The 16,116-nt window shown below is 42.0% G+C and overlaps 1 protein-coding gene across 5 annotated transcripts in view; it reads right to left on the minus strand.

The window, feature by feature from the left end:
• The window catches only part of rab27a (RAB27A, member RAS oncogene family), a 126,634-nt gene that overhangs the window by 30,779 nt on the left and 79,739 nt on the right, over window positions 1-16,116 (minus strand). The gene's annotated exons all lie outside the window — the stretch shown is intronic.

Genomic DNA, 16,116 nt, shown 5'->3' on the forward strand with positions numbered 1-16,116 from the left:
CCCTCTCCAAACCCTCAGACAAGTTGCCATTACTGCAGCACTGGCCACAACAATCCCCAAATTCTGTTAATATAGCTCCAGAGTGAAATTGATGATTTTGCAGGCCAAGCAGCTCATCAACCAGACAGGGATGTTTTCATCAACTTGGGGACTTATGTAAGAAGTAAATTTGCAGCAATCATGAACCAAAAGCACTTCAAAAGGCAAAGTGTAGAAATTTGTAGCATCAGTCATATGTCAGGCCACATAATTCACCCTAATCGTGGGCCAATGTGCACTGTGGACCCAAATCCATCACAGATGGTCATGAAAGAAACAAGCCCATTTGTGCTGAAAATCATATATACATAGTGCTCACTGCACGTAAAGTGTGAATAACAGAGTTCAGGCAGTGTCTAAAGTGAAACATTTGCAATTGCACACTATTATTTTATCCCTTTTCTTGACTGCCAGTTTGCAGAGTGTTAAAAATCTTGATAAGCCTTAATTTTAAACAAAGATAAAAGCAAAATACTGAGGATGCCGGAAACCCAAAACAAAAACAGAAAATGCTGGAAAAACTCAGCAAGTCTAACAGCATCTGTGGAGAGAAAAAAAATGGAGTTAATGTTTCGAGTCCGTATGACTCTTCTTCAGAGCATTTAGCCATACGGACTCGAAACGTTAACTCCATTTTTTTTCTCTCCACAGATGCTGTTAGACTTTTTGAGTTTTTCCAGCATTTTCTGTTCTTGTTAATTTTAAACAAACTGGACATCCTCAAGTGGTGATTTCCAGGTGGAGACATGTGTTAGTTGGAGACGTGGGTTACGAACTTCTGGTTTGCAACCAAAAGGAGTGGGTTAAACATCAAGTCCAAGGGAGTGGGGTCAAAAATGTGGCCAGCACAAGTCAGGATAGAAAGGAGGTATCAAGGAGGTAGCAAAGTAGGCAGAAGGTCGGCTGGGTCTGTGTGGTAACAGACAAGGCAGAGAAAATGACTAGCTTTGCAATAAACCTAATTCTAAGTCTTGGTAGGTTATCTTACTGAGCAATTCAGTTCCAGCAGTAATTAATTGGAAAATCTCTTTGATTAAAACAAGTTCTATAAATCCTTCAAGTTCAATATGTTCAATATGTTCTTACTGAACCTGTTTCCTCAAAAATCTGACAGCTAAAGACCAAATGGCAGCTGAAAGTGCTTCCTGGCAACTGTTTCACCCACTCCATTGTCAGTCAATGAAACATGAAGAAAATCAGAACTCAGGCATAGCCCAGGAGGCACTTCCAGTTACAGATTTTGAAAGAAATGACTAGAGAGCAAACGACTGCAATAAAAAGCTGGAGATAATGGAAATAATTCAACAAGGAACTAACTACAAAGAACCAAGCAGTTACAAGTCAGCAAAAACAGCTCTCAGAATAATCAGACAATAATTAGCTGCTTGAAATCAAGACAGATGACTATTAAACCACAAAGCAAGTCAATTGCTTTAATTATAGCACTTCAAAAAGCAGAGCAGAAAATATAGATTTAGCACTTCAGCCACTAGCTGAATCATATTCTATTGCTCACACAAATCAAAATAGTTACAGGAAGTTCAGACACATGGTTACATCTACAGAAACAAAATGTCCCTAAATGTCGGAATCCAATACATTCCAAACAGAAGGAGGTAACATCAATTTTGTCAAAAGGACTTTGAAAAAGAACCTCATTGACGATAGCAAAATGCTAGTATTGCAAACTGCAGTTCATCTCCAGCCCCCTCTCTCTTCCAGCGTATTTGATACTGCAGCAAGCCCAATTTACACTCATCAATGGATGGTTGGATTTCTTACTCAAATTACTTGCAAGAGGGGCCTGAAGTGAAGTTACATGCAACCTCCTCAGAAATGTTAAAAGAAGAACTTTGGCTGTGTATTTAAAACTACAGAATTCATTCTCCCTTTTGTGAATGGTGCTTTAATCCCCTCACCACCCTCCATTAAAGCCTTTGAAAGGACAGAGACCGATATCACTTTAGATTGAACACATTGCAACTTCCAGAATCAAGTGCTGAAATCTCCAGTGCTTCACATGCTCTTGAGCCACCATTTAAGAATTAATGTCTTCTTAAAAAAAAAGAAAGTAATATTTGATGCTATTGCTACGACCCACCCTCAGGTGAGGTTCCCCAAAGCGAGATCCCTCAATTTGTCACCATCTGGCTGGGACATCCCTAAATTGTTATGCTCCAGGTGAGGAGGAATGAACTGGCTCCCTGTTTTTATTCAGCAACCCCCCTCCCCCTTTTGGTCGCAACAAGATTTAATCTAAAAAGGATCCCTTTCATGGATATCTTTTTCCCAGACCCAATCATTCTGGTTTTGAAGGAGTCAACTTGATCAGACTTTCTAGAGTTGAAGGTAAGAGTAAATTTATTAACTACCAGAGGCAAGAAAGGATAAAACACATGTATGTACCATTTTACAGGTTAAAAGAATGCAAATTGTCGGTTTTGAAGTTCCAGTAGTGTTGATTTCAGTAGAGAGGGAGAGAAATTGGGATACCTGCCAAATGGCAATTTGGAGGGGTAGTGAGTGTGGCCATTACTTCGGTGTCAAACTTTCAGCACTTGCTCTCTCAGAACACCCACCAGACAGGCAGACAGACAGACAGACACCAGGGCAGCTTTTCAGCTCACTTTTAACCCCTCCTTTGTATATTCCAAGTGGGAAGCAAATTCACAAATCTGCCTGGGCATTGCCCACAAGATTTCTTGATGAGATGATACTCATCTCCCATTATGTCCCATTGTCTCTACCAGAGGGAGCAATTAGTTTCTCGATGTCTTTAAAAGTAGCTTGTCTGGCAACAGGGAGGGGTTCCATTACCTCTTAGGGAGTTGCCCTGCAGCATTCCAGCCAGTGGCTTGTGTGCATTTTTAAAAACTCAGGTCTTATTTTTAAAGTCTAAAATTTCCAGGTGCCATTCAGTGTTTTTTCCTTCCTTATCATGGCACTACGCAATGTTCAACAAAAAAATTCACAGCAACTTTGTGCCTTCCTGAAATATGTTGGGTCAGGATTCAATTGGTACTTCAGAGCTGTGATTCGCCCAATGGGAATTTACAGCCAAGGTTTCTTCACCCATATTCCAGACTCATGCAATTCCTGTAGGGGCCACCGGACAGGCGACAAGTGTGAGCATCCTTGTTAGTTTTCCACTGCCTGGACACAGGGCTAATTATAGAGACCTACTCCTGTATGGCTCAGATCAACCAAGGCAACAGACTGCAGACCCAACCAGGTACCTTCCTGCCCTCAGCTGTTCAGACCATACATAGAGCAAAAAAGCATACAGCAAATCAGGGAAACTAGCCAGGGGGAGTTCCCTCCACTCTTTCCCCAGCAATGGACTTCACTCATCGGCCTCATTTGACCACCATTGTCTTTTTACACAAGCGATCCTTGTGGCCCAGCTGAGACTGAGCCAAGTTGGAACTGACTCTGTGCTGTGCTGTTAACTCATTACGAAGTGGCTTGTTGAAGAAAAGGTTTTCAGCTAGCTAGAATAAAGCTCCTGGACAGGAAATGCCAATGCTTCAATTCATTGTGTACCTGGTTCCCCTTTATATAAATGCTATATTTTAATAAATCAGACTTTTTGAGACAATTTATTATAAGTAACTAGGGCCACGGTTTCAATTTCAGCAATCACACTACCAATAATAATCACATGGGTTTTCATTACTGACAGTGACCCAGGGTCCTGTAAAGGCAGGTTAGAGCTTGACCAATTATAAATCTAAACTTCCACACCTATTAGTTCATAATAAAGATCTGTGCTAAAGTCACCATCCTCTTCCATTTGGGCCCAGCCAGCCTCAACATTTCCGGCAATGCAACTAATGCTTACACTGCTTTTATTGTAGCACCACCCAAATCTCCATTGGGAAACAGCAGGATTTGCAGTGGTGTATTTTAGAGGTTTGTTTTGAACATAAGAAATATGAGCAGAGTAGACCACATGGCCCCTCAAGCCTGCTCCACCATTCAGCACGATCAAGCTTTTAAAAAGGAGAGCAGACATAGAAAGCAAATGGCAGCAGAGCCAATAGGCGAGCTGGGAGAGGCACAAGAACATGCCTTGGAGACAGAAAAGTGTAATACAGCACAAAGAGAATGTGAAGCATAACCTCAAAATGCACAAATTAAACTGCAGGAGGTATATCAGCAACCTAAAAAAATTATGAAAGGATGATGACTTTGAAATAAAGTCTAGGGAAAAATTGAACAGTGTTCACCAACATAACCTTCCAATTCCAAATGATACAAATGAGATTTGTATGATAGTAATATTTTCAGTCAACTTTCAGCTCATTATTGTGGCCTTCAGGTAGTCTGATGTCTGCAATCATCCCATCCACACAGGACAACAGCTTGTGAACTCAATTAAAATATACAATAAGGCAGCTACATGTTTGGGAGCACCCCTAAAGATTTTCTTTAAATATTTTTTGGCGGCAGGGGCTTGAGGGGGCAGGGAGGAGGGATATCATCCGCATTTATCAAAGTGACAAGAGGGGAACATTTAGCTGAGAGAAGTTAATGAGCTATCAAATGTGAGGAAGCTAAATTAACATTAGTAGAGGGAGTCATTAACCAAGAGCTGATCAGAGACTTAAATTTCAATGGCATTTATTAATTCAGCTCCAACATGCTGGCAATACACTTAAATCTAGTCTCCCCGATGTTATCAACATTCACTGTAAAACAAAAACAGCCCAAACATGTAACAGTATAGAAAGGAAAAAGGAAAATGTCAAAAATTAATTCAATTATTTCAGATAGGCTGGTGATGATGTTGCCTAGAAAGTACAAATAAATCTTAAGGTTGTAGCTGCCTGTTCATATTTAAGAATTACCCAAAGGCTCTGTGACCAAGTGGATTTTAAGGCAATAAGATACAACAGTAAAAGGATCTAGGTTCAACCCCTGGGTTTTTGGAGAGTTAGCTGAACTGCACTGGAGGTGGTGCTATTATTGGGCAAAAGAGAATCTGCCAGAAATGCTAGTGACCTCTGCTGAAAAGAGCACCAACATGGTGCCCACCATTACCAAATACCATGGTCTCGGTTGTCACATGGCACACTGAGCACCTAGGTGAAATGCAGAGGATTGTGAACGTGAAAGGATCTAAACCCCTGCTGGTATCCACTTCAAGAGTTTGGAGGGGGGTGGGGGGGGGGGGGGGGGTGGCGGAATAGAGAGAAAACGTATTTAAACCGCTCTCTGCCCATACCACTTCAACCTGCCTTCACTTTTAATGGTGTGTTATCACTTACGACACAGAAAAAAAGCAGCATATGCTCTAAAATTGTCATAACATTTCCTTTACTGTTGGTCCCCGGGTTGTTTCAATTTTATTTGTCTCCCTTCTTGAAGAGATGGAAACACCAAAAGAAGCAATACATCTTATATAATAAAACTGAAGGCCACTGCAGATTTCCACCTATTGACACTATTTCAGACACCCAGTCACAACTTTTTTAACCCATTCTGCCCGTCAATGAATTGTGGAAAATTTACGGTGTAGAGGGAAGCCAATTGGTCAGTCTTATCTATGTTGGCCGAAAAAGAGTTATCCAGCCTAGTACCACTTGGTCTGTAGCCCTTTAGGTTAAGGCTCTTCCAAGCGTCCATTCCAAGTACTTCTTAAATATGATGAGGGTTTCTGCCTCAGTGACCTATTCAGGCAGTTCTCCGCTCCCCTCTAATCCTTCTTCAAATTTATGCCTCCGGTTACTGACCCCTTTCCTATTCACCATCTAGACACAATCATTTAATGCACCCCAAATAAATCGTCGGTCAACCCAGTGTTCCAAAGCAAACAGTCCCAGGTCAGAAGTGGGGATATTCACTGATGATTGCACAGTGTTCAGCACCATTTGTGACTCCTCAGATACTCAAACAGTCCATGTCTAAATGCAGCAAGAACTAGACAATATCCAGGCTTGGGCTGACAAGTGGGAACTAACATTCACACCACACAAGTGCTAATAAGAGAGAATCTAATCATCATTCCTTGATGTTCAATGGCATCTTTATCACTGAATCTCTCACAAACAACATCCTGGGGGTTACCATTGACCAGAAACTGAACTGGACTAGCCATATAAATACTGTGGCTAAAACAGCAAATCAGAGGCTAGGAATCGTGCGAGAGGTAACTCATCCCCTGACGCCCCAAAGCTTGTTCACAAACTACAAGGCACAAATCAGGAGTGTGATGGAATACTCTCCACTTGCCTAGATGAATGCAGCCCCCACAACACTCAAGAAGCCTGACACCATCCAGGACAAAGCAGCCCACTTGATTGGCACCACATCCAAAAACATTCACTCCCTCCACCACCAACACACACTGGCAGCAGTGTGTACCATCTACAAGAAGCACTGCAGGAACTCATTGGCTCCTTAGGCAGCCCCTTCCAAACCCACAACCACTGCCATCTAGAAGGACAAGGGCAAGAGTTACATGGGAACAGCACCACTTGGAAGTTCACCTCCAAGCCACTCACCATCCTGACTTGGAAATATGTCACCATTCTACCACTATTGCTGGCTCAAAATCCTGGAACTCCCTCCCAAACAGCACTGTGGGTGTACCTACACCACAGACTGCAGTGGTTCAAGGCAGCAGCTCACCACCACCTTTTCAAGGGCAATTAGGGATAGGCAATAAATGCCGGCCGAGTCAATGACGTTCACATCCAATGAATGAATTAAAAAAATTTAATCTTTCCTCATAGCTAAAATTCTCCAATCCTACACAACATCCTCACAATTCTCCTCTCTACCCTCTCTAGTGCAATCACATCTTTCCAGTGTTGCGATAACCAGAACTATACATGGAATTACATAGACTATAAATGTGAGCAGACCAAATTTAAAGCAATGTTTTTAAGCTCAAAAACTGTGAAAACAGAGATATACTAACAAAAAAAGTCAACACATCCCATTCAACACAAGTCTTTCGAAAGCATTTACTATAATTAAAAGTTAACTTCAATTGAGCTTTTGATTTATTAGGGAATCAAATTCTCCGATGTCAGATTTCATGTTGCCACAAGACTGCAGCTGGCAAGGCAATAGCATGACATTAATTGAGGTATTCATCAAAATGTGCACTGCACCATGATACGTTTCAGAGATGAAAACCTCTTAGTCATTGAGCCATCTGGGAAGCCAATTCATACATAGATCACACTAACAGCTAACAGAGACAAAGTTTCACTCCTAATGGATCAACTGCTGCACTCAGCAAACCACTTGTGGTGACTGAGCAGCAGCAGCCAATATCTTATTGACAAGGCCATTGAGGACATTAACAGTAAAATGATGGAACTATAAACAGAGATGCCAACCCACTGGGAGAAATACCAGGATATCAACTGAGACAAAAATGGAACTTTACTATGTTGGCTAACAAACTCATGGCCTTAAAAAAGACAGACGTGGACAGAATTACAGAAAGAGATTTGCAGAACAAAGAAAATGTTAATTTGATTAAGATTGAAGTAAAGTTCAACCACTGCAAAACTATTTACCCAACATCGATAAATCCCAAGGTAAGACACACAGATAAACAGCTGGATGAGGAGCAGGACAAGGGTTGCAGCTTCGCTACACTACTTCCATTTGGCAGACTTCAAGGTCAGAGAGTTGCTTGGGAGCCCAGGAAAAGAACGGCAAAAGCATACTATAAAAATAGTATTGAATATATTTTATAAAGGTTAAATGCTTTTCAAAACTTCTTTAGTATGGGAGTCAACAAAACAAAATTAAGTGGGTCAGATTTAAAAATCACCTGCACTGGGAGGTAAATAGAACGCATGTCCTGTTGAGTTTGTAGTTCCAAATCATTCCGAATGCCTCTTTACACACAAATAAGTCATTTCAACAAATATTTAGGCAAGTTCCCACATTCTTTACAAATTATACTCAGATCTGGATTTTGCTGCAAGGATATGTGCACTTGGTTTCTCAAGATGGAGGAGATAATTTTTTTTTGCAGAAACACTGCTTTTTTTAAATTGAAAAAAAAGTTCAAGTGGAAAAGATTGGCCAGGTGGTTAATAGTGAGGTTGAGCGTCTTGGGCTACAGGGAGATATAGAAGGGATGGTCAAATGGGCAAATAAGTGGCAGATGGAATTTAACCCTGAAAAGTGTGAGGTGATACACTTTGGAAGGAGTAATTTGACAAGGAAGTATTCAATGAACGGCATGGCACTAGGAAGTTCTGAGGAACAAAGGGACCTTGGCGTGTGTGTCCATAGATCTCTGAAGGCGGAGGGGCATGTTAGTGGGGTGGTGAAAAAGGCACATTGGACACTTGCCTTTATCAATCGAGGCATAGATTACAAAAGTAGGGAGGTCATGTTGGAGTTGTATAGAACCTTGGTGAGGCCACAGCTGGAGTACCGTGTACAGTTCTGGTTGCCACATTATAGGAAGGATGTGATTGCACTGGAGGGGGTGCAGAGGAGATTCACTAGGATGTTGCCTGGGATGAAACATTTAAGTTATGAAGAGAGGTTGGATAGACTTGGGTTGTTTTTGTTGGAGCAGAGAAGACTGAGGGGCGACCTGATCGAGGTGTACAGGATTATAAGGGGCATGGACAGGGTGGATAGGGAGCAGCTGTTCCCCTTAGTTGAAGGGTCAGTTCATGGAGAGGGGCAGGAGGTTTAGGGGGGATGTGAGGAAAAGCATTTTTACTCAGAGCATGATGACGGTCTGGAATGCGCTGCCTGGGAGGGTGGTGGAGGCGGGTTGCCTCACATCCTTTAAAAAGTACCTGGATAAGCACTTGGCACGTCATAACATTCAAGGCTCTGGGCCAAGTGCTGGTAAATGGGATTAGGTAGGTAGGTCAGGGGTTTCTCATGTGTCGATGCAGACTCGATGGGCTGAAGGGCCTCTTCTGCAATCTGATTTTGTGGGGCAGGGGAGGGTTCGTTCAGCGGCATAATTTTCGGCAATCTCGAGAGACTTGGATTGAAATTCCAGCAGACTGCTTTTGCAGTAGAACTAGTGTGAACATGCCCCTGGCGCCACCCAAATCCCAGGCCACGGTAAATTGTAAATGGGTAATCAGAACCATTTTCAGCATAATGGAGGCACCTGTTTGAGGTGGTTGGGGAGGTATTATAGGAATGAGAAAAAATGTACAATCCAAGACACATACGAGAGAGCAAGAAAAAAATAATGATAGAGAGCAAGGGAGTGAAAAAAAAGGAGACCCCAAGGAAAACAAAGGACAGAAGAAAAATGGAAGGACGGGCAAGAAAGCAGGAGGATAGGAACCCCTAGAAATTTCTTAGGTTATGCTATTGTTAGGAATCTGAATTAGCAAAACCGGTCAATGGGGGAAGGGAGTGGGTTCAAGTTAAGTTCATACAGGCACTAATCAGCACATTGTATGGGTTAAGGTAGAATACAGTCTTTTCCAATCTTCAAAAATGTGCCATTACTCTGGATTTGCAGGTCAGCAGACCAACCTTCATTTAACATTCCCCTCCCCCCACCCCCCAACTGATAGACACATTACAAAATAAACATTCACTTGTACCTTAATAGCTGTATTCGCAATTCCAAATCTGGAGAAGCTTCTCAAAAAAAAAACAGCTCAGTATTGCTCAACAGGAAGCACCGAAACAAAATCCTTCACTTATCTGAGCTTATAACATGATAAAATAACATCCGCTGTACCTGTTGTCTATATGGATTGTGATTCATTTGGCAACAACCAATATATTTGCATATCAAGCAAATTTCACTGTGGGTATAAACTTTTGCTTCAACCAACTTCTGCAAACTGCAGTGATTAAGGAAAGCCTAAGCTTGCAGCTTAAACCTTGCTTACTTTCTCCTTTAAGGGCACATGGAGCTGAGCAGAGGCTCTCTGACATCCTGCATCTCTGCTTGTGGTAAACACATCATTTTATTTTGGTCAATTGCCAGCCTGGACAATGTGCTTTGAGCATCATTTGAAGTCATTGCACAGACAAGAGTCTCTTGCAGCCCAAATCAGGTGTTTAATTGCTAGACGGGCACCCCGGTCATAAAAATCAGCCTGCTGAGTGCACACAGTGCAAGTGTACAGAAATAGGACAGGCAACTATCTATATACAAGTGCATTAGTGTGGTTTATTATATTAAAATAAATCATTGGAAATGGGTGTGCAGATCTGCAGGAAGCCCAGTTGTGTCACCTAACTCTTGGCCCCACCAGTCAGAGTCCAATGAGAACACTTCATCCAGCGTCAAAACTCTGCATGGTCATTTGAGAGATGGCTTCTCGAACTTAAAATTACAATTGAAAAAGGTTTGCAAGCTAAAGTTTAATCACTTCAGCCAAATTAAGATCGGATAGTTTGTCTACATCAGTTATAAAAGAGAAAAATAATTCTGTTGCAGTTGTGATGTGCTGGATGATCCCTCAGAACAATGCCCCTTGTCAAGTTCCCAATTGCAGTCACAACGCCAAGCAGAGCCGATCACAGGAAGAGGGTAAAAGTGAACGGAGGTCACCACTTGGGAGATATTTTCATACAATTGCTGGAAAGCTGCTGCAGAGTAGCACAGACAGAGTTCTGGAAGCAGATTTGCATCAACGCATTTACATGACTCAGGATGATGCAAGGCTTTGTCATATTTTCCATGATCATTTTGTGGTTATGATTCATTCTGGATAAAAAAAGGATATACCTTGTAACAGTTGCCGACTTCGTCAATGCAGTCTGCAATGTCAGTGCAATATACTAGCTCAACATTCTGTCAACCCAGACATTAGTACTTAAAGGAATCTTTGCAACCAAGAAACTTCATCATCCAGAAACCATCTTAAAAATTCACAAGGAGACAGAGAATATTGCTGTTTCGATAGTATCTCAGCTATTTTATTCCTCAATCACCAATTTGTGAAATATGAAATCATTTTACCAATGGAACAACTCTGGCAGCAGAAAATGCACAAACATTATACTAGGAATAATCAGACATTAGAAAAAGCCAGTCGCAATGATTCCAACAGAGGGAGCTCCACAGCAGCCCACTCCGCACCTCAATGTTCATTAAATTGACTAAAGGAAAAAACCTAACACATCAGTTACAGTAGGTCCCAAGTCAACGGAAGATCCACTCCCACTGTGTCTACCATTAATTAAGCAGCTGAAGTGGAATCTTGTCTCCTACCTTCATTTATATAGAGCCTTTAACATAGTAAAGTGTCCCAAGACACATCACAGGAACACGATCAAACAAAATTTGCCATTATGAGGTACATGATGAGATATTAGAGCTAGTGACCAAAGGTATGCATCCACTAGAATTCAGAAGAGTAAGAGGTGACTTGATTGAAACCTTTAGGATCCTGAGGGATCTTGACAGGGTGGATGTAGAGAGGGTGTTTCCTCTTGTGGGAGAATCTAGAACTAGGTATCACTGTTTAAAAATAAGGGCTCGCTAATTTAAGACAGATATGAGGAGAAATTTTCTTTTTGGAACTCTTCCTCAAAAGGTAGCAAAGTCTTTGAATTTTTTTTTTAAGGCTGAGCTAGATATATTCTTCATTAACAAGGGGGTGAAAGGTTATCAGGGGTAGGCAGGAATGTGGGGTTGAAGTTACAATCAAATCAGCCATAATCTTATTGAATGGCGAAGCAGGCTCGAGGAGATGAGTGGCCTACTCCTGTCCCTAATTTGTATGTATTATATGTAAGGGATAGTCGTAAAGAACATCTTAAAAGCAAGCGAGAGGTAGGTGGGTAGGCAGAGATGTTTGAGGGAAGTGGGGGTGGAATTTAAGAGGTTTAGGGCTGAGGCTGCTGAAGACAGTTATTGATGTCTGAGCAATGAAAATTTGGGATGCTCAGAGACCAGATTTGGAGGAACAAAGATCTTGGAAGTTTGTAAGGCTGGAGGGAATTTGAGACAGGGAGGGGCCTGGCCATGGAGAGATTTGAAATCAAGGATGAGAATTTTAAAAATTGAGGCATTGCTGGACCAGGAGACAATGTAGATCAGTGATGGGTGAGGGGATATAGTGAGAGTTAGGATATGGGCACAGAGTTTTGGACAATACAAGTCAAGATAAACAATGCACAGCAACAAAGAATAACAATCATAACCTAACTTTTGGATTTTTAAAAAAAATATTCGGTCATGAGATGTGACCGTTACAATTGCCCATCCCTAACTGCTCGAGAAGGTGGAGTGAGCTGCCTTCTGGAACCATTACCGTCCATGTGGCTGTGTGTTGAGATGTGGATCTCAAGTTTTTTTTAAATTATACAGTTATTAAAGTAGATTTAGTTTCATTTTATATGAAAAGAAATAAGTTAAAGTAATTCCCAATTGTCATTTTACACACACGTACCTAGAATCTACACATAGTACTGTTTTTTTGATGAGGTAACAGAGGATTGATGAAGTCAGTGCAGTTGATGGGGTGTGTGTCAACTTCCAAAAGGAGTTTGATAAAGTGACCTATAATAGACTTGCCAGCAAAGTTGAAACCCATGGAATAAAAGAAAAAGTGATAACATGGATAACAAACTGTCCGAGTGACAGGAAACTGATGAACTATTGTTTATTGGTCCGGAGGAAGGCGTACAGTGGGGTTCCTCAGGAATTTGTCCTAGGATTACTGTTTTTCTTGTTATATATTATCTGGATTTAGGTGTACAGGCACAGTTTTAAAATTTGCAAATGACAGACTTGGATGTATAGTGAACCGTGAGGAGGATAGTGACAGACCTCAAGAGGACATAGACAGGCTGGTGGAAAACGTGAAATTTAATGCAGAGAAGATAAGAAATAGGAGCAGTAGGCCAACATCCTCTCGAGCTTGCTCCACCATTCAATAAGTTCATGGCTGATCTGATCTTTGCCTTGGCCTCAACTCCGCTTTCCTGAACCACAGGGGAGTCAAGAGTTATGAACAACAGGCAAGAATGTGTCTATACATTCAATGACCCAGCCTCAGCTTTTTAAAAAAAAATTCTTTCACGGGATGTCTGAATCGCTGGCTAGGCCAGCATTTATTGCCTATCCCTAATTGCCCTTGAGAAGGTGCTGGTGAGCTGCCTTCTTGAACCGCTGCAGTCCATATGGTGTATGTCCACCTACAGTGCTGTTAGGGAGGGAGTTTCAGGATTTTGACCCAATGACATCGAAGGAACAGTGGATATAGCGCCAGATCAGGATGGTTAGTGGCTTGGAGGGAAACTTGTAGGTGGTGGCGTTCCCATGTTTCTGCTGCCATCGTCCTTCTAAGTGGCAACCTGCAGGTTTGGAAGGTGCTATCAAAGAAGCCTTGGTGAGTTGCTGCAGTGCAGCTTAGGGATGTTATACATGGTTGCCACTGTGCATTGGTGGTGGAGGGAGTGGACGTTGAAGGTGGTCGATGGAGTGCTAATCAAGCAAGTTTTGTTCTGGACAGTGTTGAGCTTCTTGAACGTTATCGGAGCTGCACTCATCCAGGCAATTGGACAGTGTTCCATCACACTCCTGATTTGTGCAAAGTAGATGGTGGACAGGCATTGGGGAGCCAGGAGGCAAGTTACTCACTACAGAATTCCCAGCCTCTGACCTGCTCTTGTAGATGTAGTATTTGTATGGCTAGTCCAGTTCAATTTCTGGTCAATGGCAACCCCCTGGATTTTGATAGTGGGGGGTGCAGCGATGTTAATGCCATTGAGTGTCAAGGGGTGATGATTGGATTCTCTCTTGTTGGAAATGGTCTTGCCTGGCACTTGTGGGGCGTGGATGTTACTTGCCACTTGTCAGCCGAAGCCTGAATGTTGTCCAGGTCTTGCTGCATTTGAGAGCAACTGCTATCTGGGGTAGAAAATTCCAAAGATGCACAATCCTCAGAAGTAATTCCCCCCTCATCCTAGTCCTAAATGGGCAACCCCTAATTCTGCCCTTCTCCAACCCTCCTAGACTTCCAGGGGTAACATCCTCTCAGCATCTGCCCTGTCAGCCCCCTCAGAATCTTATAGCTTTCAATAAGATCACCTCTCATTCCAGCCCAACTTTCCTCATAAGACAATCCCTTTGTCCCAGCAATCAATTCTCTGAACTGCCTCTAATGAAAGTATATGGTAAGGCGAGCAAACCTGTATGCAGTACTCCAGGTGGGGTCTCACCAACATCCTATACAGCTGCAGCAAGACTTGACGACTTTTTACAGTCTATCCTCTGTGCAATAAAGGCAAACAGTTCACTTGCCTTCTTTACTTGCCATACCTGCATGCTAACATTTTGGATTTCATGTATGAGGACACTCAGATCCCTCTCAGTAGTGTTCTGTAGTTTCTCTCCATTTAAGTAATATTTTGCTTTTCTATTCTTCCTGCCCAGGTGGATAACCTCACATTTCCCCACTGCCAAATTTCTGCCCACTTACTTAACCCAATCTATATTCCTTTGCAGACTGTGTCCTCCTCCCAACTTGCTTTCCTACCTATCTTTGTATTGTCAGCAAATGTGGCTACAAAAGACAGTCTCTTCATCCAAGTCATTAAAATGGATTGTAAATAGTCGAGGCCTCAGCACTGATTCCTGTGGCATTCAACTAGTTATAGCTTGTCAACTTGAAAATGACATATTTATCCTGTTTTCTGTTGGATAGCCAATCCTCTATCCATGCTACTATATCACCCCCAACAGCACAAGCTCTCACCTTGTGCAGTAACCTTTAATGAGGCACTTTATCCAATGCCTTTTGGAAATCCAAGTACACCACATATACTTTTGTCTACCCAGCTCCTCGTTACATCCCCAAAGAATTCTAATAAATGTTGGTGAAATGATATATCTTCATAGGAAGAACAAGGAAAGGCACTAGAAAATAAAAGGCTACAATTCAAAAGGGAGCAGGAGCACAGGGACCTGGGTGTATATGTACACATACTGTTGAAGGTGGCAGGGCAGGTTAAGGTGGTGATTAAAGAGGCCCTGGGCTTTTCAACTAGAGACATAGAATACAAAAGCAAAGGAGTTATGATGAACCTTTATGAAACACTGATTTGGCCTCAGAAAGATAATTAATTAGGTGTGAAATATTTTAGGACATCTCTAGCATAAGTGCTCTACAAGACTAAGGCTTTTTATAAACTTCTGTGGAAAACTGGTTGTATTTGCATTTGAACAAGTTATACCTCAACTGGAATAGTGTCCAGTTCTGGATACCGCACTTCAATGAATATAAAGGAATTGGAGAGGGTGCAAAAGAGATTTACAATAGTTCCAGGGAACGGGGCTTCAGATATATTCACTTTCACGCTACCCTTGGGTTTGAAGCACATGTTGCTCTGGGCCAGTGCAAAATATCTCTTTGTGGAATTCCAGCGTAATGGTCAATAAATTGCAGGTTAAACCATTTGCAAAATACAAGATATTTGGATGTGCAGAGCTTTCCTCCCCTCCCCCACCCACCTTTTAACCATTAAGGCATGATTAAAAACAAGAAGCAGCAACACATGGACACACAAAATTCCACTATCCTTGCAGGGGAACTGGGATGCGCAATAATAATGCTGAGACCCCAACCGGGTTGTTATTTCTGGTGGGGTGAAGATTTAATTACATGACCTCCCATCACAAATCACTCTGCGTATGCAGGTACAGCAAGCAATTAGGAAGCCAAATAGAATTTTTAAAATTATTTGCTCATGAGATGTGGGCTTCGCTGGCTAGGCCAGCATTTGTTGCCCGATCCTAATTGCCCTTGCTCAGAGAGCATTTAAGAGTCAACTGCATTGCTGTGGGTCTGGAGTCACATGTAGGCCAGACCAGGTGAGGAAGGCAGATTTCCTTTCCCTAAAGGATGTTAGTGAACCAGATGGGTTTTTACAACAATTGACAATGGTTTCATGGTCAATATCAGACTTTTAATTTCAGGTTTTTATTGAATTCAAATTTCACCATCTGCCATGGTGGGATTGGAACCCGTGCCCCCTGAGCATGACCCTGGGTCTCTGGAATACTGGTCAATGACAGTACTACTATGCCATCGCCTCCCCCAATGTTGATCTTTATTGCAAGCAGGGGGATGGAGTATAAAAGTAGTGAGGTCTTAC

The sequence above is a fragment of the Carcharodon carcharias genome, chromosome 26 (assembly GCF_017639515.1).
Source record: "Carcharodon carcharias isolate sCarCar2 chromosome 26, sCarCar2.pri, whole genome shotgun sequence".
In the NCBI taxonomy this organism is placed as follows: Eukaryota; Metazoa; Chordata; class Chondrichthyes; order Lamniformes; family Lamnidae; genus Carcharodon; species Carcharodon carcharias.